Consider the following 24,400-nt stretch of genomic DNA (forward strand, 5'->3'; position numbering starts at 1 on the left):
GGCATCAGTCGGATCGTCTGGGGTAGAGCATTCCAGAGAACTGGCGCAGCACGAGTGAAGTCTTGGAGACGGAGGTGCGAGGTTCAGATTATGAGGGATGTTAGTCTTAGGTCATTTGTAGAACGGAGGGCACGTGTAGGGCGATAGGCAGAGATGAGAGAAGAGATATAAGGCGGTACAGAACTGTGGAGAGCTTTGTTGGTGAGAGCTATGAGTTTATATTGGACCCTGTAGCGAATGGGCAACCAGTGTAATGACTGGCACAAGATGGAGGCATCGGTGAAGCGGCTGGACAGAAATACGACCCTGGCTGCCGCATTCAGGATGGATTGGAGAGGAGAAAGTTTGGTAAGAGTGAGACCGATCAGAAGAGAGTTGCAGTAGTCCAGACGAGAGTGAATAAGAGCGACAGTAAGAGTTTTAGCAGTTTCAAAGGTGAGAAGAGGTCGGATTCTGGAGATGTTTTTAAGATGCAGGTGACAAGAGCGAGTGAGTGATCGGATATAGGGAGTAAAGGAAAGGTTAGTTTCGAATATGACCCCAAGGCAGCGGCCGTGCTGCTGGGAGTTATGGTTGAACCCTCCAAGGTAATTTCAATGTCAGGCAGAGTTGGGTTAGTAGAGGGGAGAAACATAAGAAGTTCAGTTTTAGAGAGATTCAGTTTAAGATAGAGGGAGGACGTGATGTTAGAGACAGCACACAGACAATCCTTGGTGTTTTGTATTAGGGTAGGGGTGATGTAAGGGGAAGAGGTGTATAATTGGGTGTCTTCAGCATAGAGATGATACTGAAACCCAAATCTGCTGATTGTTTGTCCAATAGGGGCAGTGTATAGAGAGAAGAGGAGGGGGCCTAGGACTGAGCCCTGCGGGACCCCGATAGCAAGGGGACGAGGAGAGGAAGAGGAGCCAGCAAAAGATACATTGAAGGAGCTGTCAGAGAGGTAGGAGGAGAACCAGGAGAGAACAGTGTCCTTGAGGCCTATAGAGTGGAGCATAGTAAGGAGGAGCTGGTGATCCACAGTGTCAAATGCGGCAGAGAGATCTAGGAGAATCAGCAGGGAGCAGTGACCTTTGGATTTAGCTGTTAGTAGATCATTAGAGACTTTAGTGAGGGCAGTTTCAGTGGAGTGTAAGGAGCGGAAACCAGATTGTAGAGTGTCGAGGAGAGAGTTATCTGAGAGATAGCGGATTAGACAGGAGTGGACCAGGCGTTCCAGGAGTTTAGAGATGTAAGGAAGATTAGAGACAGGTCTGTAGTTAGCAGCGCAGTTCTGGTCCAGGGATGGCTTTTTAAGTAAAGGGTTATGATGGCATGTTTAAATGAGGAGGGAAAGATACCTGAAGAAAGAGAGAGGTTAAATATTTTAGTCAGGTGAGTGGTGACCTCCGGTGAGAGGGACTGCAGGAGATGTGAAGGAATGGGGTCACTGTTGCAGGTTGCAGGTTGAGAAGAAGTGAGGAGCTGGGTAACTTCTTCTTATGTAACAGGCTCAAAGATGGCTAGTAAGCTTGAAGTGCGGCAGGGAAGGGGATCCAGGCACTGAGGAGATTGGGCTGAGATGTCCTGATGGATGTGGTTGATTTTTTCTAGGAAATATGTGGCCAGATCCTCACCGCTGAGGTTGGTGGTGGGGGCCTGTGCATTAGGTTTCAGGAGGGAGTTTAAGGTTTCAAAAAGTCGTTTTGGATTGTTGGGCAGTGAAGTGATGAGGGGGGTGAAGTAGGATTGTTTGGCCAGATGAAGGGCAGAGTTATAGTTTTTGAACATGAATTTATAATGGATGAAGTCCTCTGCTAAAAGAGATTTTCTCCACTGACGCTCAGCGCACCTAGAGCAACGCTGAAGAAAGCGTGTTTGCATTGTGTGCCAGGGCTGCCGTTGTCTGTGTCGGGTCTTTCTGCGTGTAGAAGGTGCTGCTTCATCTATGGCGCTCTTCAGTGTATTATTGTAGTGTGACAATGCTAAGTCTGGACAGAAGAGGGAGGAGATGGGGGCTGAAGATGTGTGGAGATTGTCCATAAGCTGCTGGGTATTAATGGTACGTGTATTCCTATAAGTGTGTTAAGTGGGGGTGTCCCGGGTGAGTAGACGGTTCTTGACAGAGAAGGAAAGATGGTTGTGGTCCGAGAGCAGGAGAGGGGAGTTAGTAAAGTCATGCTCGAGCATAGACCGGAGAAAACCAGGTCCAGAGTATTCCCGTCTTCATGTGTAGGAGAGTTAGTAACCTATGAGAGGCAGATTGGGAGAGGAGATCATTGATGGGGATGTTAAAGTCTCCCATGATGATGGTGGGGATGTCACAGGATAGAAAGTGAGGAAGCCAGGTGGCAAAGTGATCCAGGAACTGGCGGGAGGAGCCTGGAGGGCGATACACAACCGCCACTCACAGGGAGAAGGGTTTGAAGAGTCTGACGATGTGGACTTCAAAGGAAGGAAATGTTAGTGAGCGAACTGGGGGATGACCTGGAAAGCACATTGTGGTGAAAGGAGCAAACCAACATCTCCACCTTGTCTATTCTCAGGTCTGGCCGTATGTGAAAATTTCAGCCCACCAAATGAGAGAGCAGCAGCTGCGGTGGTGTCTGAATGCTGGATCCAGACTTTTGTAATAGCCAGAAGGTGAAGGGAATTAGAGAGGAAAAAATTGTGAATGTAAGTTAGTTTGTTACACACAGGGAGGCCCAGGGTTGGGGGAGATGTCGCCAGTGAATAGGAGAAGGAGAAAAAAGAGAGAGAGCAGGTGGTGCAATGATTTGTATGAATGTTTTGAGTGCTGTATGGAGGTAGTGGATGGTTTGACCAATGTATAATGTAATACAACTGACCAAGAAGCTGCATGTTTGTATGAATATCTTATGCACCTTACCTGTCTCCTGCCCTGTCCAACTGCTATTGTATAACTGCTTATTAAAAGCACTTTAAGCTATTGCACTTAGTCTGTTGCACGCGTGACCCAGCACGCGTGCTATTCTGAGCCAGAGCTGAATATATATGAATTGAAATGTCTGCTAACATGCAGCACCTAATCTAATACTCTATATATACTCACCCTATAACTAACACATCAGACATTAGGTCACATACATACTCATATATAAACACAGGGTACAGCAATATGTGCAGAAAGAGGGAAGAGGCGCATGACCGTCCTGGTCACCCTCTTACACATTTCCTCCCCCCGTGATATTAATATCTCACTCCTCTGCTACTTGTTATCTCTTCTGAAATCTGCATTGTATCTCCATGTTACTTGCAATGCTCTGCAGCTAATCACTGGTATATATGACGCGCCCCTGGGCCTGTGTCGCGCTGCGTTCCGCATGCGGGAGCTTACCCGGAGCCGGATCTGTTGAGGGTTGTAGTCTCGTGGCGGTGACCCGGTCCGTGCCCAGGGAGTCAGCTGAAGTGGCGCTGTATTAGCAGTGATGTTAGATGACTACACCACTCGTTGAATGCAGCTTTAGAGCTGCTGCTGCAGGGCAGACCGCTGAGGCCGGTGGTAGGATTGTGCAGCGTGGTAGTATAACCCCCAACGGGAGGGGTATGGCCTCAGGGCAGCCGACGTGGATGATGGGGGTAGCAGGAACCACTCGGAGACGGTACGGTGAAGTTCAGGGTCTTTACTGGTAACAAAGATAGACCCTCCCGGAGTACTGGCTAGCGATTGGGGCCTGGTCAGTCCTTGAGCAGATGGGATTTCCCCTGGCCAGGCGGAGTTGTAGGCCTCCCAAACTAACGATACTCTTCTGGCTACCTTGCTAGAGGCGGGTATAAGTAGCCCACGTCCCTGAGTGTACCGTGTGGTGCTCACCCGTATGGCCGGTGACCACGATGGCGGTGCTGGTCCCACTCTTGTGACCGTGCCTTCGGGTTTCTGGGCCAGAGGACCTGCAATCCCCTGCCGGTCGGTTTCTGCTGCTGGGTAGAGATTAGTCCCCACAGCCTCGGACTCCGGGTCCGGTGATACTTCTCAGTCAGGGCGAGCTCTGCAGCTGCCAGCCCCTGACTCTTTGTAACACTGCTCCCACAGAGCTCCTGTTGTTTCTTCCTATGCTGCTTCTCTGTCTCTACTTCTGTTCTTCTTCTACTCCAGGACTGGGCAGGAGGTGTGGCATGCAAAGGATCCCTGACCAAGAGACCTCCCACCTGCTCTCAGACATAACATTGCCGTTACTGTGGAAACCAGACCCCTGGGGTGCCACATTCCCCCCTAGTGAAATTTAGTACTCCGGGACTAAACATACTTTTGTAAACATAACAGGGTATAAACAATAAAAAATACAATAAGAAAAAACACATAAAGATGGTCACGGCGTGTCCGCAACCGGGTGCAGTCTTTGAAGAAAGCAAGGTGTCCATTTCACCAAAAGTGCAAACTTTATACAAGAGTTGGCCGCTCTCAGTCCTCGGCCAGGTAACTTAGGGGATGGGGCAATTTTTATCAGTTCTGTATCAGTCCCAACGGGGACCACACTCTCAGTGGAAACAGTCCCACAACAGTTCTTATACCCTGACGGGTAACTATATACAGTTCTTTGTTCATGCTACTTCTCTTCAGTAGCGGTGTCCTCTCTGTGCTCCCTCCTGAGGGTAGTCTTCAGACCCGTCCGGGTCCTCTTGGCTTTCCTCGTACTGGTAGTACTGCAGCTCCTCCTCGGTTAGCCGATGAACGTGGAGGGCGTACAGTCCTTTTGCACGTGGGGAGCTCAGGCCTTGCGACCGGGCGTGGAAAGGGTCGCCGTTGATGACGCCCGGGGTCAGAGGGTGCGACTTTGGGCCTGGGCGCGGGCTGGTGGCGGCAGTGCCCAGGGCTGGAGGGCTCGGCCGCAGGGCTTGTTGCGGGGGCTGGAGCAGATCGGTGTCTACAGCGCCCGGGGTCAGCGGCTCCACCAGGGGGCCCGGGAGCAGGCTGACGCTGGCAGCGTCCGGGACAGGGAGACTCCTCTTACCTGCTCCCGCGACCGCTCCTGCGTCACGCGTCTTCTCCTGGTGCTGGTCGGGGCCCGCGACGGCTGGGGCGCTGCCGATGCTGGGCAGCTTAGTCTGCTGCCGGTCCGCCATCTTGCTGTCCGTTCCTGGTGTCCTCTTCCCCCCATGGCGGACCGTGGCCTACCTGGCGATGATCCTCTTCCGTAGGCCGCGGCTCCGCAGTTGATCATCAGGGTCGAGGACCTTCCGTCGCGCTCCTGTGACGTCGGCGTCTGCTGGGCTCCTTCCAGGACCTTACGCAACGTCCGGACGTGAGGCTTGGCTTCAGTTCTCGCGCGCTCTCGGAGTCCACGCCCCTCTTCTTCCCGCGCGGCGTCCTCAAGATGGCGTCCAATGGCGGGAAAACTCCACGGATGGCGGGAAGAAGGCTGAAGATGGCGCCGGATGGCGGGAATCTTCACCGATGGCGGGAAGAAGGCTGAAGATGGCGCCGGATGGCGGGAATCTTCACCACATGTAAGTTTTGAAAGTCTCTTTTTCAGGCACGCAGTACCCGGTGGTTGCGGGCACGAAATCCTGCCGACTACGCCAAAAGTTGACGCGCCCCTGGGCCTGTGTCGCGCTGCGTTGCGCATGCGGGAGCTTACCCGGAGCCGGATCTGTTGAGGGTTGTAGTCTCGTGGCGGTGACCCGGTCCGTGCCCAGGGAGTCAGCTGAAGTGGCGCTGTATTAGCAGTGATGTTAGATGACTACGCCACCCGTTGAATGCAGCTTTAGAGCTGCTGCTGCAGGGCAGACCGCTGAGGCCGGTGGTAGGATTGTGCAGCGTGGTAGTATAACCCCCAACGGGAGGGGTATGGCCTCAGGGCAGCCGACGTGGATGATGGGGGTAGCAGGAACCACTCGGAGACGGTACGGTGAAGTTCAGGGTCTTTACTGGTAACAAAGATAGACCCTCCCGGAGTACTGGCTAGCGATTGGGGCCTGGTCAGTCCTTGAGCAGATGGGATCTCCCCTGGCCAGGCGGAGTTGTAGGCCTCCCAAACTAACGATACTCTTCTGGCTACCTTGCTAGAGGCGGGTATAAGTAGCCCACGTCCCTGAGTGTACCGTGTGGTGCTCACCCGTATGGCCGGTGACTCGGGGCCTTCTAATGGCTTCCGCTCCACGATGGCGGTGCTGGTCCCACTCTTGTGACCGTGCCTTCGGGTTTCTGGGCCAGAGGACCTGCAATCCCCTGCCGGTCGGTTTCTGCTGCTGGGTAGAGATTAGTCCCCACAGCCTCGAACTCCGGGTCCAGTGATACTTCTCAGTCAGGGCGAGCTCTGCAGCTGCCAGCCCCTGACTCTTTGTAACACTGCTCCCACAGAGCTCCTGTTGTTTCTTCCTATGCTGCTTCTCTGTCTCTACTTCTGTTCTTCTTCTACTCCAGGACTGGGCAGGAGGTGTGGCATGCAAAGGATCCCTGACCAAGAGACCTCCCACCTGCTCTCAGATATAACATTGCCGTTACTGTGGAAACCAGACCCCTGGGGTGCCACATATACACTGCTCAAAAAAATAAATCTCATGCTACCACGAGTGTGAAAGCACAACCAACATTCAAAAGTGACCAAAACATCAGCCAGAAAGCATTGGTACTGAGATGTGGTCTGTGGTCCCCACCTGCAGAACCACTCCTTTATTGAGGGGGTCTTGATAATTGCCAATAATTTCCATCTATTGTCTATTCCATTTGCACAACAGCATGTGAAATTGATTGTCAATCAGTGTTGCTTCCTAAGTGGACAGTTTGATTTCACAGAAGTTTGATTTACTTGGAGTTATATTCTGTTGTTTAAGTGTTCCCTTTATTTTTTGAGCAGTGTATAAATGCATTTGTTGGTGCATTTTGATGCTCGTTCAGCATTTGGATCAGTTTTTAGAGCTTTCTTCTTACAGAGGTGTGCCAATTGTGGCCTTTCAGTTTTTTTTTTTCAGTTTATTTGTTTCTTTTTCCTTCACAGCTTTTACCGTATGGGTTCAATATTTTTATAGATTTAATATTTACAGATGTGGCAACACCAGATGAGGTTTCTTTTGTATAATTGAGGATGGGTGATTATATGTTTTTTCTTTAGTCCCTTAGGGTATGTGAGTCTATCATCTGATTACTTTATATACTGTGTAGTGCAGCGGTGTTCACACTGTGCGGTAATGAGGCAGTGACCCAAGTAAAGTTCTACTTTAAATGTCTTTATTTGCAAAATGCCCTCTGGATCGCAGCCAGATGATCCAAACAGTCCGTGTAAACCTGTTGCTGTTGGAGATGGCCGCGCTGTTTCAGTCTGGGGTGCGCCAGTTACGTTGCCATTAACAGGCCTGTGTTGTGCCTTCACCCAGGCTTGCATTGCACAGAGCCTCCTTAGCAAACAAACCAATGACACACCCAATCCTTTGCTGCAGGTTTTTAAATGAATTCTGTGACCATGAGCCACTTGTAAGACTCGACTGGAGGGAGTGGACCGCCCCACTGCCACCTGTAGTTCACTCCAAGAATAAAAACCAATGCCAGGTTTTCTTAAATCCAACTTGGTCAAATAGTTTGACCAAGTCCAAAACTTTACTTTTATTTTGCTCTGCAACCACAGGTCCCTCGCATATAATTCCCCTCACTGCCTCGCATATCCCCCACCCTCTGTTCAAACTTGTGGGGTTGAACACTTGTCACCATACAGGGTGCCCGTGACAGAGCATCTGCATTCCCTTGCAACTTCACAGCTCGCCCGAGCAAATAATAACATAGGGACTCCAAGGCCTACTTAATGGCCAGGCACTCCTCCACTACGCTATAATTTTTCTCTGCCGGGGTAAGTTTCCTGCTCAAGTAGGTGACTGGATGTTCATCTCCATTCACCTCTTGCGACACTGCCGCTCCTAGGCCTACCTCTGAGGCATCTGTCTGCACAATGAAGCTTTTCTTGAAGTTGGGGCTGATGAGGACCGGCTGTCCGCACAATGCCAACTTCATGGATTGGAATGCTTCCTCCGCATGAGGGTTCCACCGAACCATGGCCGACCTCTTTCCCTTTAAGAGATTGGTCAGGGGTGCCGATCTCCCAGCAAAATTAGGTATAAACCATCGGTAGTACCGAATAATGTCAAGGAACGCTCTTACCTGTTTAGTAGTCTAAGGCTTAGGCCAGTTTTGAATGGCCTCAATCTTGTTTATTTGGGGTTTAATAACCCCACGGCCCATCACGTACCCCAAGTACCGGGCTTCGAGACCTATCGCACATTTTTTTGTGGTTCACTGTTATTCCTGCGACTCTGTGTGAATCCAGCAACGCTTGTACCTGGGACAGGTGGGTCTGCTAGTTAGTATTAAAGATGATGATATTATCTAAATATGCTGACGCGTACTTCTGATGAGGCTGCAATACTATGTCCATCAACCTCTGGAATGTAGCCGGGGCCCCATGTAATCTAAAAGGCAAGATGACATAGTGATAGACCCTCCGGTGTTATAAAGGTGGTCTTTTCTTTCGCCGATTCTGTCAGAGGCACCTGCCAGTAACCCTTGGTGAGATTAAGCGTGGTGAAGTTCTGGGCCTACCCCAGTCTCTAGATAAGCTCGTCCACCCGGGGCATTGGATAAAGGTCAAATTTTGACACTTCATTCAATTCTTTGAAGTCGTTACAAAACCGTAATGATCCATCAGGCTTCGGAATCGGAACAATGGGGCTAGCCCATTCACTCCTAGATTCCTCAATGACTCCTAACTGGAGCATTTGTTTTACCTCAGCCGCGATGGCTTGCCTACGGGCTTCTGGTACACAGTACGGTTTCACTCGTACCCTTACTCGGGGCTCGGTGACAGTGTCATGTCGGATCACAGATGCATGCCCAGGCAATACTGAGAATACGTCTGTATTCTGCTGCATCAAATTCCGAGCCTCCCATCGCTGCTGTTTAGTGAGAGCATCACTTATCTTAACCTCACACCCGACCTCGTCCCTGGCCGGTGTCAGAGGGTTCCCAGACGGTACGACTGGCGTCTCATCCATAATCAAACATTCCCGGACTTTCCAGGCTTTTAGCAGGTTCACATGATACAGTTGTTCCGGTTTTCTCTTTCCGGGCTGGTACACTCGGTAATTCACCTCCCCCACCTTTTCCCGGACTTCATTTGGCCCTTGCCACTTGATCTCCTTGGGTAGCCCAAGGCGGCAGAACATGGCAAACAGCTCGCAGGGGATACATATTGCCTCCGGGTAACGGGTGGCATAATCTACTACCACCAAAATATGTTGGTGGCCACGGGAAGATTTTACTATAGGCCACACCAGATTCATCGCAATCCGCTGAAAAGGTACCTCCTATAATGGGTAGAGGTACCAATGGAGTCCGGAAATTTGCAGTGGGTGTGGTAAGTTGACACTTGGGACACGACTCACAATGCCTCTGTACCTCGGCATAAATCCTGGGCCAAAAGAACCGCTGCAAAATATGTTCTTGCGTTTTTTTTTCACCCCTAGGTGTCCACCCAGCGTGTGTTTGTGTGCGTGTGTGTGTTTGTGTGTGAGCCATCTCCAGCACCGCCCAGCGGTACGACTGTAGTACTGCCAGCTATTCCACCACTTCATCCCAGATTTTATCAACTCTATATAATAGATCCTGGTTGACAGCCATGCGCGGGAAAACCACCTCTGCACCTGGTTGTTGAGGCACCCCATTTATTTCTACCACCCTTTCTCGTGTGCTGGCTAGAGTGGGATCAGTACAGGGGCAAGTATCTTCCCAAAACAGTCCGATCAGGAAGGGTCTTGACCACTCCCACCACATGTTTCATCTCCCCACACGGGGTGGAAAAAGTAACCTCCGTCCACTGGGGTTCTCCTTGGCATCCAGTGACCCATGGACCAGAGTCACTAGGCTCCCTGAGTCCAAGAGAGCCTCCTTCTGGTACCCTTTGATGAGTACCTGGCACAATTGGGTTTTGCTGCCCGCATCGTCTGCAGTCACGGTGCAGACTGTCTGGGCATACATTGAGACTCTGCGCGTGAACCCACAGTCCCCAGCAGAGGGACGCAACCGTTTCACCGGCTCCTGGGCTTGCAGAGTCCGGCGTGATAGTCGCAGTGGGGCAGAGTCCCGTATGAAGTCCTGAGTGGCCGTGCACCGCCCGATCAGGCTAACCACCTGGTCTAAAGTGCCCGAGTCCCCTTGCCACACCCAACTCTGTATAGCTGCTGGCAGAGTTCTCTCTAGCCGATCACCCATGATCCTCTCCACCATCTGGGCCAGAGTCAAAGTCTCAGGCTGGAGCCACCTTTTAACTAGCTGCAGCAAGTCATATGCCTGAGACCTGGCGGTCCCGGCCTCCACAAAGGTCCATGAAAACACCCGTTGGGTTCTCAAATATGTATTAACTCCCAGTAGGGCAAGGATCTCACATCTCAGCTTCCCATAGTCCTGGCCATCATCGCAACTCAGGCCAAAGTAGGCCTTCTGCGCATCGTCTATCAGAAACTGAGCCACCACGTCAGCCCACTGGGAAGTTGGCAGGTTCTCCCACTCCGTGGTGTGCATGTAGATGGTGAGGAAGGCTTCTACGTCATCCTCCGGACTCGGCTTCCTCAAGACTGAGCGGACCTTGTCCCGGACCTCACAACTTTCCGGGGTCGGTGCTGGTGGCGTCTCTCGCCGAGCCGCAATCTGCTGCACGATTAAGTCATTAGTGCGCTGCTGTTGCTGATCCTGCTGTTGCCTCTGGAGATGCTGGTGCTGCTGGGTGAGTACTAACTGCTTTAGTAGCTCCTGCTTGTCAGCAGGCTTGAGCTGTAGCTTTGCAGACTTGATCACAGACATGCTGGTTTTGGGGTATGCCTCAGTTCACACTGCCCGCATTCTCCACCATATTGTAATGGGGCGGTGACCCAAGGAAAGTTCAACTTTAAATGTCTTTATTTGCACAATGTCCTCCGGATCGCAGCCGGGTGATCCAAACAGTCCGTGTAAACCTGCCGCCGTTTCACTCGGGTGCGCCAGTTACGTTGCCTTCACAGGCCTTTGTTGTACCTTCACCCAGGCTTGCATTGTACAGAGCCTCCTGCTCTGCAGCTTAGCAAACAAACCACTGACACACCCAAACCTTTGCTGAAGGTTTTTTAATGGATTCTGTGGCCATGAGCCACTTGTAAGACTCGGCAGGAGGGAGTGGACCGCCCCACTGCCACCTGCAGATCACTCCCAAAATAAAAGCCCACGCTGGGTTTTCTTAAATCCAACTTGGTCAAATAGTTTCACCAAGTCCAAACTTTCCTTTTATTTTGCTCTGCAGCCACAGGTGTTTCTGTGACTCCAGTGCACTCCAGCGGGTTCAATGTGTCTCTATGAGCATCCTGGGGGATACATACCGTCCCCCGCATATAATTCCCCTCACTGCCTCACGACTGTAATACAGGGATAAAAACCTGTGATCCCAATGTATTACCTGTGACAGTACAGCTTTTCTTCTCAGTTATTCCAGACGATTAGATTTGTTAAATCAAGAGAAATGGCGTTTATAGAAGGGCCGGATGATTTTCTCAAAGTGAATGTCATTGTAGGTTAAAATAATTGAAAAAGAATGTAGAACTTGTGGAGACCGGTTGGACTTGATGGACCTGAGTCTTATTTACACCTATATAACTATGTATTCATGGGGTTAATCGCAAAGGTCAGAGTTTAAGCGCCGATCGCTGCCGTTACAGGTAGATGCTGGATATTGGGAAGGGAATAAATACTTTATAGGAAAATGTATATTTTATTAGAACAGATGTTTTTCGGTCATCCCATCTGAAAATAACTATAAAGTGAAGACCCCGATGGGCTCATACCGGGACCCCCTCACATAGACTCCTCGGGTGCTATTATTTTCAACAATAAAGAGGTTAAATAGCCGGAGGTTTACTTATTTCTAGTTCTCAGAAGGAAAAAACTCCTCAGACGACCCCCCATGGGGAATCGGCATGTGTCCCTTATTCATTATCCTGTGACTATGACATAAATCTGTGTTGGGAGTCCTCCTATAATCCATGTGGTGACGGCTCGGAGGACCTGCTTCTCCCGCTGCTCAGTGACTGGGCTTCTGTGCACTGCTGATCACCATTATTGGCATCCCTTCATTTATTTCATGGCCTGTACAATATCTCCAGAAATAATGAAAGTTACAGTATATCCTTAGGATTTTTTAATTGGTGGTCCAAAGTAATACAACAATAGAACATTGTTTAACCTCCTTGTGGCAATTTCAAAGAAGAAACCGAATAAACAGCATGTGCAGCAATAAAGGCCCCCCTAAACCCCTAATTAATACTTGGCAGAAAAACAAGAACCTCCTCCAGCGGTAGCCAAAAATATAAAAAGCAAAGTTTATTGATCACATTAGAAACTGTAGTAGCAAGTCACCAAAAGAGATCCATAGATATTCTATTCTATTTTCTGCTGTTTGTCTCCACGTCCGAGACTGGATGAAGACTGCTAATCAACGTTGGGTGAGCGGACTATTCCTTTACCCCATTCCCCTCTGTTCTTCAAGTAATTAATACTTGGTTGCCCACCCTTTGGCATTGCTGACGGCCTCCACACGTTTCTTGTAGCCATCTATAAGCTTCTTGCTCTTCTCAGCTGGGATTTTCTCCCACTTTTCCTTTGCAGTTTGTTCGAGCTCTTGAGTGTTTGCAGGTTCTTTTTCCCAACGGCAGATTTCAGCTCACCCCAAAGATTTTCAGTGGTATTGAGGTCTGGACTCGTTGCTGACCATTATAAAACAGTCCATGTTTTTTCTTTTTCAACCATTCCTGTGTACTTTTGGATGTGTGCTTTGGGTCATTGTCTTGCTGGAGGACCCATGATCTTTGACTCAAACTACATTTTCTTTCACTGGGTAGGACATTTCGCTCTAAAACCTCTTGATAATTCTCTGATTTCATGATTCCTGTGATATGGTCAAGGCCTCCAGTACCAGATGCTGCAATGCAACCCCACAGCGTTGTGGATACTCCACCATGCTTAAGTGTTGGTAAGGTTTTCTTTCCTTATATAACCTTCATTGCGTCGTCTGTAAACAAACTGTTTCTTTGTATTGCCAAAAAGCTCTATTTTTGTTTCATCTGTCCACAGAACATTTTCCCAGAAGGATTGAGGCTTGTCAAGGTACTCTTTGGCAAAGATCAGTCGTTCCTTTTTATGTCTTTTATTCAGCAATGGTTTCTTCCTTGGCCTTCGGACATAAAGCTGTGCTTGGTTTAGTGTGCGGCGTATGGTACTTTTTGAAACCATTACCCCAGACTATTCCAGGTTGGCCTTCAGGTCTTTGGATGTTTGACGTGATGTTTTTTTTTTCCACTATTTCCACCAATCTTCGAAGACCTCTTTTGCCAATTTTCCTCTTTCCAGGGAGGTTCTTGACGGTTCCATGCTTGGCAAACTTATTAATGACATTGCGCACTGTTGAAACTGGGATACCAAGGTTTTTGGAGATGGCCTTCTACCCTTTGGAAGTCTTGTGTTTGCTAATAGGAGTTCTGATGTCCTCAAGCAGCTCCTTTGTCTAATCCATTGTGACAAAGGAACAGGGCCTACCATGTGGCTTTTTAAAACACTGAAGTCATCATTCATTGGCTAATTCTTGTCACATGGGCACTGACAATCACAGGAGAATCTATTTTGTGATTTACCACAGGCGAGTAAAAATGTGTTTCCATACTAAATTAAGGTAAAGGTGGAAATACCAGTGACACAGAAAGCTTTAGATTTTTCTATTTTTCCCTCCCATTGTTTTTTGTTTTAAATTATCATTTGCTCTTTTGTATTTAACATGAGTCTATACAAAAAAACCTGTTTCACTTTATTCATTTTTTTCAGGAGATATTCCACATTATGTACTTAAAGCGCATCTGTCAGCAGGATTGTGCTTAGCAAACTACATAGACTGTCAGGTGGGCGACATTACACTGATTAAAATGATACCTTTTTTGATGTCCTGTGGTTCTTGTGTAATCTTTACTTTCAGTTTGGAGATAATGATATGCCTGTGCTCCAGGGCGACCTGTGGGGGGCGCTATATCTGGTGCTCTGATTACATATTCACCTGTATGCTCTTATGGCAGCTCACTGTGCCTTCACTGACCTGCCTCCTATTTTACCTAGCCACGCACTACTAGATGCATTATGTAAAATAGGAGGCAGGTCAGTGAACGATAAGTGAGCTGTCATAAGAGCATACAGATGAATATGTAAGCAGAAACCCAGATAGAGCGCCCCCCATAGGCTGCACCGGAGCACGAGCATATCATTATCTCCAAACTGAAAGTAAAGATTACACAAGAACCACAAGACCGATTTCATCAACCAAGGTATCCGCTGTCTAGCACTCTGAAAATGGTGGAGGCCCACAAAGCAGGAGAAGGCTATGAACAAAGCGTTTTCAAGTTGCCCTTTCTTCGGTTCAAAATGTAATAAAGAAATGGCAGTTAACAGAAACAGTGGAGGTAAAGATAAGGTCTGGAAGACCAAGCAAATTTTCAGTAGGATTGCTAGAGAGGCAAGTCAGAACCCCCGCCTGACTGCAAAAGACGTTCAGAAAGATTTAGCAGACTATGGAGTCATGGTACATTGTTGTACTCTTCAGAGACACCTGCACAAATATGGCCTTCATGGAAGAGTCATCAGAAGAAAACCTCTCCTGCGACCTCACCATGAAATTCAGCGTCAGAAGTATGCAAAAGTACATCTAAGAAGGTCTGATGCATTTTGTAAACAAGTCTTGTGGACCGATGAGGTTAAAATAGAGCAATGATCAAAGTTGTGTGGAGAAAAAAGGGCACAGAATTTTAGGAAAAGAACATCTCGCCAACCATTAAGCATGGTGGTGGATCAATCATGCTTTGGGGTAGTGTTGCAGCCAATGGCACAGGGAATGGGTAGAGGGAAGAATGGATTCCATGACATTTCAGCAAATTCTTGATACAAACATAACACCATCTGCAAAAAAGCTGGAGGTGAAAAGAGGATGGCAAATGATAATGATACTAAACACACGTCAAAAGGCGCAAGCTGATGGTTTTACAATAGCCCTCATAGTCCCCTGATTTGATTGAACATCATTGAAAATCTGTGGCTAGACCTCAAAATAGCAGACGATGCAAGACGACAAAAGAATCTCACGGAACTGGAAGAATTCTCCAAGGAAGAATGAATGAATGAATGAAAATCCCTCAAACAAGAATTGAAAGACTATTGTCTGGCTACAAAAAGCATTTACAAGCTGTGATGCTTTCAAAAGGGGGCGCTACTAGGTACTAACCTTGCCGGGTGCCAAAACTTTTGCATTTGCCCATTTTTCCTTATTGAATTTTTTTTTAAATGTAAAAGATGAAAATATATATAATTTATTATTTATTGTTTTGCCTAAAATACAAAGGAAATGTCATCTGTAACTTTAGGCCGTTTAGAGATTATTTCATCTTCGACTTAACTGTTCACAATAACAGTAATTTTGACCATTGGTGCCCAAACTTTTACATGTCACTGTATTCTGTCACTGTGTGTCTCCTACAGATGGACTCATGGAAAGAAATCCACCAGAGAGATGTCCCCGTCCTCTGTATTCCCAGGACTGTCCAGAGGAGAATCACAACATCCCGGAGAGTCATCAGGTAGACGGTGCTGAGCCCTGTACCGGATCTGTATATGGGGGGACATTTCTGATCGAGGTCATAGATGTCACAGATTTTGGTGGTTTCTTGTATTGTGCTGATTGTTACATCTGATATATCAGGAGGAAGATCCGACTAAGAATAAAGTGAAGAACGAGACAGAAGAAGAAGCGATGACGAGGGGGGATCAGCCGTGTGTGAGTGACGGGAAGGAGGAGATTCCGGTAGATGTTTCCACAGGTGTGTAATAATGACCAGCGTGTGATGATGATGATGATGACCGGCGTATGACGATGATGACTGGCATGTGACTATGATTAGTGGCGTGTGATGATGATGACTGGCGTATGATGATGATGATTGGCATGTGACTATGATTAGCGGCGTGTGATGATGATGACTGGCGTATGACGATGATGATTGGCATGTGACTATGATTAGCGGCGTGTGATGATGATGACTGGCGTATGACGATGATGATTGGCATGTGACTATGATTAGCGGCGTGTGATGATGATGATTAGCATGTGACTTATGATTAGCGGCGTGTGATGATGATGACTGGCGTATGACGATGATGATTGGCATGTGACTATGATTAGCGGCGTGTGATGATGATGACTGGCGTATGACGATGATGACTGGCATGTGACTATGATTAGTGGCGTGTGATGATGATGACTGGCGTATGATGATGATGATTGGCATGTGACTATGATTAGCGACGTGTGATGATGATGATTAGCATGTGACTATGATTAGCGGCGTGTGATGATGATGACTGGCGTATGACGATGATGATTGGCATGTGACTATGATTAGCGGCGTGTGATGATGATGACTGGCGTATGACGATGATGATTGGCATGTGACTATGATTAGTGGCGTGTGATGATGATGACTGGCGTATGACGATGATGATTGGCATGTGACTATGATTAGTGGCGTGTGATGATGATGACTGGCGTATGACGATGATGATTGGCATGTGACTATGATTAGTGGCGTGTGATGATGATGACTGGCGTATGACAATGATGATTGGCATGTGATTATGATTAGCGGCGTGTGATGATGATGACTGGCGTATGATGATGATGACTGGCATGTGATTATGATTAGCGGCGTGTGATGATGATGACTGGCGTATGACGATGATGATTGGCATGTGACTATGATTAGCGGCGTGTGATGATGATGACTGGCGTATGACGATGATGATTGGCATGTGACTATGATTAGCGGCGTGTGATGATGATGACTGGCGTATGACGATGATGATTGGCATGTGATTATGATTAGCGGCGTGTGATGATGATGACTGGTGTATGACGATGATGATTGGCATGTGACTATGATTAGCGGCGTGTGATGATGATGACTGGCGTATGACGATGATGATTGGCATGTGACTATGATTAGTGGCGTGTGATGATGATGACTGGCGTATGACAATGATGATTGGCATGTGATTATGATTAGCGGCGTGTGATTATGATGACTGGCGTATGACGATGATGATTGGCATGTGATTATGATTAGCGGCGTGTGATGATGATGATTGGCATGTGACTATGATTAGCGGCGTGTGATGATGATGATTGGCATGTGATTATGATTAGCAGCGTGTGATGATGATGATTGGCATGTGACTATGATTAGCGGCGTGTGATGATGATGACTGGCGTATGACGATGATGATTGGCATGTGACTATGATTAGCGGCGTGTGATGATGATGACTGGCGTATGACGATGATGATTGGCATGTGACTATGATTAGTGGCGTGTGATGATGATGACTGGCGTATGATGATGATGATTGGCATGTGACTATGATTAGCGGCGTGTGATGGTGATGACTGGCGTATGATGATGATGATTGGCATGTGACTATGATTAGCGGCGTGTGATGATGATGACTGGCGTATGACGATGATGATTGGCATGTGACTATGATTAGCGGTGCCTGACGATGACCGGTGTGTGATATTGTATGAAGTCTCCGGTGCAGTGAAGCTTTATCCGCCGTCACATCACAGCAGAAGCGTCCGGTGATGGCGCGGCTGCTCTTGTACAGAGTCCGGTTGCGCACCGATGAATAACTGGGCCGCATTCACACCTCTTCTTAATGATTTAATAAGCACATTTTTAATTTTCCTAATTGTGTTTTTTAATATTACTTCCATCTTTTACTTTCATATTATTCTTAAACAAGTCTCATGCTGCCATATAAATGACTGCGCTTGCGATTCGGACAGAACCCCGGGGGAAGATTCCGTATAATGAGGCGCTGTGGACGCCGTCTGGCCTATGATCCAGTGATGTCCATCTTTTTCAGCGTGCATAAAAGCGCAGTCGACCGGAGGCTAGACGGAGTCCAGTGTAACTCTGCTGCCTCATTATTCTGAATGGATCCCTCGGGGGTGTCATCTGAATCATGTATTTTGTAGATTTAGATGGAAACCCCGATGTACAGTGGGTACGGAAAGTATTCAGGCCCCTTTACATTTTTCACTCTTTGTTTCATTGCAGCTATTCGGTAAGTTCTAAAAAGTTCATTTTTTTCTCATTATAGTACACTCTGCACCCCATCTTGACTGAAAAAAAAGCAGAAATGTAGAAATTTTTGCAAATTTATTAAAAAAGAAAAACTGAAATATCACATGGTCATAAGTATTCAGACCCTTTGCTCAGTATTGAGTAGAAGCCCCTTTTGAGCTAGTACAGCCATGAGTCTTCTTGGGAATGATGCAACAAGTTTTTCACCCCTGGATTTAGAGATCCTCTGCCATTCTTCCTTGCAGATCCTCTCCAGTTCCGTCAGGTTGGATGGTGAACGTTGGTGGACAGACATTTTCAGGACTCTCCAGAGATGCTCAATTGGGTTTAGGTCAGGGTTCTGGCTGGGCCAGTCATGAATGGTCACAGAGTTGTTCTGAAGCCACTCCTTTGTCATTTTAGCTGTGTGCTTAGGGTTACTGTCTTGTTGGAAGATGAACCTTCGGCCAAGTCTGAGATCCAGAGCACTCTAGAAGAGGTTTTCATCCAGGATATCTCTGTACTTGGCTGCATTCATGTTTCCTTCAATTGCAACCAGTCGTCCTGTCCCTGCAGCTGAAAAATACCCCCATAGTATGATGCTGCCACCACCATGTTTCACTGTAGGGATTGTATTGGGCAGGTCATGAGCAGTGCCAGGTTTTCTCCACACATACCGCTTAGAATTATCACCAAAAAGTTCTATCTTCGTCTCATCAGATCAGAGAATCTTATTTCTCATAGTCTGTGAGTCCTTCATGTGTTGTTGAGCAAACTCTATGCGGGCTTTCATATGTCTTGCACTGAGTAGATCCTTCCATCTGGCCACTCTGCCATAAAGGCCCGACTCGTGGAGGGCAGCAGTGATCGTTGACTTTTGTGAGCTTTCTCCCTTCTCCCTACTACTCCGCTGGAGCTCAGCCACAGTGATCTTGGGGTTTTTCTTTACCTCTCCTACCAAGGCTCTTCTCCCACGATTGCTCAGTTTGGCTGGACGGCCAGGTCTAGGAAGACTTCTGGTGGTCCCAAACTTCTTCCATTTAAGGATTATGAAGGCCACTGTTCTGTTAGGAACCTTGAGTAATGCAGAAATTCTTTTGTAACCTTGGCCAGATCTGTGCCTTTCCACAATTCTGTCTCTGAGCTCCTTGGGCAGTTCCTTTGAGCTCATGATTCTCATTTGGTCTGACATGCACTGTGAGCTGTGAGGTCTATAGACAGGTGTGTGTCTTTCCAAATCAAGTCCTATAAGTTTAATTAAACACAGCTGGACTCCAATGAAGGAGTAGAACCATCTCATGGAGGATCACAAGGAAATGGACAGCATGTGACTTAAATATGAGTGTCTAAGAAAAGGGTCTGAATACTTATGACCATGTGATATTTCAGTTTTTCTTTTTTAATAAATTTGCAAAAATGTCTACAGAGTGGACTTTAATGAGAAAAATAAATGAACTTTTTAGAATTTACCAAATGGCTGCAATGAAACAGAGTGAAAAATTTAAAGAGGTCTGAATACTTTCCGTACCCACTGTAAGTGTTCAGCGTACAGCACAGGATAAATATGATCCAAAATGTTCTGTACCCCAAAATGCCACCATTAAGAGCCTCTACTCAACCCACAGAAAATCAAGTCCCCACTCAGGTTCATCATCTGTAAACGGTAATATAGGGGGTGTCCATATTACTGGTAGCACAAAGGCTCTGGAAAGTGACTTGGCTCCCACTTAAAGAAATCCAGTGACATCTGGGCTCCCAAATCCAAATGCCCCCTCCTCCTGGGACCCACAGTGTGCAGTTAGCATCCACATGTTTGGCATTACTGTAGCGGGGAGAGGCAATTTATTTCTCCAGAAAGCACTAGCTGGGAATCATGTACTGGGCGCTACAACGTAAGGGCACTACAATGTACCGGACACTACAATGTACTGGCCACTATAAGGGAATATTTGCATTTTCACTTCACAACATCCATTACTGCTCGTTTCTGGAAAGCACCCATGGAGTCAAATTCTACACCTGTAGATAAATTTCCATAGGGTGTAATTTGCAAACTGGTGTCACTTGAGGGGGGATTCTGCTCTTCTGCCACTTTGGGGCTCTGTATATGGAGTCTGCAAACTGTTCTACTAAAGTTTGTTCTCCAAGAGTCAAATATTGCTCCGTCCCTCCGGAGTCTCGCCATGTGGCTAAGCAGTACAGTACAGACACATATGGGGTATTGCCCCGTTCAGCAGAAATTGTATAAAATTATGTGGTCATTTTTACCCATTTTCCCTTGTGAAAATGTAAAATCTGGGGCTAAAACAACATTATAGTGGTAAAAATTTAATTTTTTTTTCTTCACTGTTCAATTGTATAACATTTTGTGAATCACAATTACCTTGCATTCATTGGGAAAGTGCGCGGTGGATGCTGGATGTGACGCACGGTGAAACCCCACCCACAGCCCGGCATCCACCGCGGGGATCGCATCACCAAGTCACGCCTCACTTGACGTGACATCAGGGGAAGCAAGAGCCGGCTGAGGCCGGGGGTCGCGTGATGCCGGTGAGTGGCCAGCGATAGCGCCGCTCACAGCCAATAAAGACAAAGCAAGGTAATTAAAAAAATCTTCTCTCAACGGGTTAATTACATTGGGGGCATTTTTAATAGTAGTGGACAACTTCTTTAATTACGTGGACACTTTTATACTGAGGGCAAGATACGAAGCTTGAGAGTGAAATGGCACCGGAGGTACATTAAGGGAACCGGTCATCAGTAATTACCACTTAAAGAACTATTTGCTGTCTAATCTCTGCCACCCCTGACTTGTGCCAATGTCACCAGTTTATAAGTGTCATTCACTTTACCCGTCATTGTGTTAATGTTATGGCATGTAGTTGTCTTCCTTATTCCCGGTACTTTCACTGACGAGGGTCTTCATTGTGAGCTCCAGAAAATACATTCAGAAATCTCTTTTGTGTTGAAGAAAAAACTCACATCTAATTTATCTTTCATCCTGATAGGAAATCCTTGTGAGAATAACGGTTCATCACTAAATTGTAAAAAAGAAGATATCATGAAGCACTCTAATGGAGAAAACCTCATCACCCTTCCTGCACCTCCTGGACTTCACAGCACTTCACTTTCTTATAATCCTAATCATGAGGAATCATCTCCTGAGCAATCTCACATTATTACCAAAAGTCCAGGGGGCAGAGTGGATTCAAGATTTCAGTGTGACAAGAAATTTACAAAAAGCTCAGATTTTATAACACTCAGAAAACACAAAGGTAAAAAGCCATACTCCTGTTCAGAATGTGGGAAATGCTTTACATATAAATCACAATTTGTTATACATGAGAGAATTCATACAGGAGAGAAGCCATTTTCATGTTCGGAATGTGGGAAATGGTTTAGTAGTAAATCAAACCTTGTTAAACATCTAAGAATTCACACCGGGGAAAAACCTTTTTCATGTTTACAATGTAGAAGGTGCTTTCCAGATAAATCACAACTTGTTAAACATCAGAGAATTCACACAGGAGAAAAGCCGTATTCATGTTCAGAATGTGGAAAGTCGTTCACGAATAACTTGAGTCTTATTACACATCAGAGAATTCATACAGGAGAGAAGCCATTTTCATGTTCGGAATGTGGGAAATGGTTTAGTAGTAAATCAAACCTTGTTAAACATCTAAGAATTCACACCGGGGAAAAACCTTTTTCATGTTTACAATGTAGAAGGTGCTTTCCAGATAAATCACAACTTGTTAAACATCAGAGAATTCACACAGGAGAGAACCCATATTCATGTTCAGAATGTGGGAAATGCTTTACAGAGAAATCAAATCTTGTGACACACGAGAAAATTCACACAGGAGAGAAGCCATTTTCATGTTCGGAATGTGGGAAATGTTTTGGAAGTATATCATACCTTGTTAAACATCAAAGAATTCACACAGGAGAGAAGCCGTATTCATGTCCAGAATGTGGGAAATGTTTTATGCGTAAATCAAATCTTTCTGCTCATAAGATAATTCATACAGGAGAGAAGCCATTTTCTTGTTCAGAATGTGCGAAATGTTTTATATATAAATCGCATCTTATTAGACATCAAAGAAGTCATACAGGAGAGAAGCCGTATTCATGTTGAGAATGTGGGAAATCTTTTATACATAAATCACACCTTGTAAAACATGAGAGAAGTCATACGGGAAAGAAAGTGTAATTATGTTCACTGTGTTTTATAAAGTTTAATAAACATTGTTCAGCATAAATGAGTACACCCCCTTTGATGAGTAAGATTTTGTTTAATAGCTCACTGAACACAAGATCAATTTCTACAATTTTGCCAACACTAAGTTTCATAGAACATTTTTTTTGTAATCAAAACATGAAAGTAAAGGTAATAATATAACTATCATTACAAAATCTTCAGTTTTACTCAAATTAGTTGATGCAAAAATGAGTACACCCCACATCAAAAGCTACTACATCTATTATTTTGTATGGCCTCGATAATTTTAAAGGACGGCACCAAGTTTTCTAGGCCTGGAATGAACAAGTTAGTGACATAATACTACAACTATCTTTTATCTCTCTTTCGATAACGAGCTCTTAGAGCCTGGATGCTGGATGGAGCGATGACAACTTGTCTCTTCAGAATCCCCCATAGGTGTTTGGTTGGGTTCAGATCAGGAGACACTTGGCCACTGAATCACTGTCACCCTGTTCTTCAGAAATGTAACAGTGGCCTACCAAGGGAACAGAGTGATGGCAGCATCTTTTCTGTCACTACAGAGCAGAACATCTGTGAATTCAAGATACCATCAATGAAATGTAGCTCCTCATGCAGCCGCACATAAGGACACGGCCACCACCAGGTCTCACTGTAGACACCATGCATTCTCATTGTATTCCTCACCTCTTCAATGTTATACAGTTTTGAAGCCATCAGTTCCAAAAAAAACCTTTATCTTGGTCTGATCACTCCAGAGTATAAAGTCCCAGGAGGCTTCATATGTTTCCGCATGTGTCCTGGCAGATTGTAGGGTGGCTTTTTTGTGTATGGGATTTAGGAGAGGCTTTCTATGTGGACAACACCCATGTCTGCCATTCCTCTATAGAAAAATATGTCTGCTTTCAGCTCATCTCTCAATGCTTGGATGAAAAATCACAGTTGGGAAGGAATGGACGGGACAAAGAAAGTTACTGATAATCCAGCACTTGTTTTCCAGTGTGAATAAAACCAAAAACTTTTATTGAACAAATCAAATTAAAATCATAGAAACATTAAAAAACAGATAGGAGCAAAACATCTCTGCGTTTCTACCTGGTATTTGTGTTCAGTTCTTCTTCATGACATAATAAATCACCAGTAACCGGCTTCTTCTACACATCATAGGGTCTAATGCACAGCGGAGACCCCCAGCCCCAAGTGGACATGTGCAAGTATGTCTACATTACCCCTATGGACGATCATATGTCCACAACAAAAAGCATCCGTGCAATAGAAGAATGAAGTGTCTGCATCTATAATGTGTATATTATGTATAATTACTATAAAAGAGGAAAAAACACAATTCAGTAAATGGATACAAGGTCTGAAGGAAGATTCATATCACTGGGGAATCTGGAGTCCAATTCCAGAATCCACAAGGCTTCTCGAGGGTGTACTTTTTATACCAATCTCCCCCCTTAGCTGGTCTGGTGACATATTCAATACCCACAACTGTAAAGTGATTAATCCCTATTGTGTTGTATGAGATGTTGTGATGCTGCAGATGTATTACGTGTTGTGGGGCCAAGAACGTCCCTAACGTGTCCCCAATGCGGTGACGTAAGGGTCTGACCGTGCCCCCCACATATTGCAGCAGACAAGCTTCACATTGTATGGTGTCAATGACGTGTGGAGCTACAACTAATGAGATGTCGGATATTATAGGGTTTATTATGGTTAGTAGATGCAGACATTTTTGCTTTGTGCACAGACTTGCACAAACCACATTTATTTCTCCCACATTCAATGAAACCTTTGGTGTTTGTCCTCCACGTGTCAGTTGTCTTTCTTGTTGCTGGATCCTTGTCATTGTATAACATAGGTAAATGTTTTCTGGTAATATTCACTATATTATAGGAATCTTCTCTGCAGCCAGTATTGAATGTAACTCTAGACTGATGGATGTTTCCTTCTTTGTGAGTTTTCGGTAATGTATGAAATATTGGACATTGTGGGTGATTTTCCTTTAATCGTTGTATTT

At 46.1% G+C, this 24,400-nt stretch overlaps 1 pseudogene; it reads left to right on the plus strand.

Annotated features, from left to right (window-relative positions):
* The first annotated feature begins 21,216 nt into the window (after window positions 1-21,216).
* LOC141201507 (uncharacterized) lies at window positions 21,217-22,368 on the plus strand (annotated as a pseudogene).
* The last annotated feature ends 2,032 nt before the right edge of the window (window positions 22,369-24,400 follow it).

The sequence above is a fragment of the Phyllobates terribilis genome, unplaced genomic scaffold (genome assembly GCF_046119375.1).
Source record: "Phyllobates terribilis strain yellow unplaced genomic scaffold, ASM4611937v1 Scaffold_117__1_contigs__length_5270597, whole genome shotgun sequence".
Lineage (NCBI taxonomy): Eukaryota > Metazoa > Chordata > Amphibia > Anura > Dendrobatidae > Phyllobates > Phyllobates terribilis.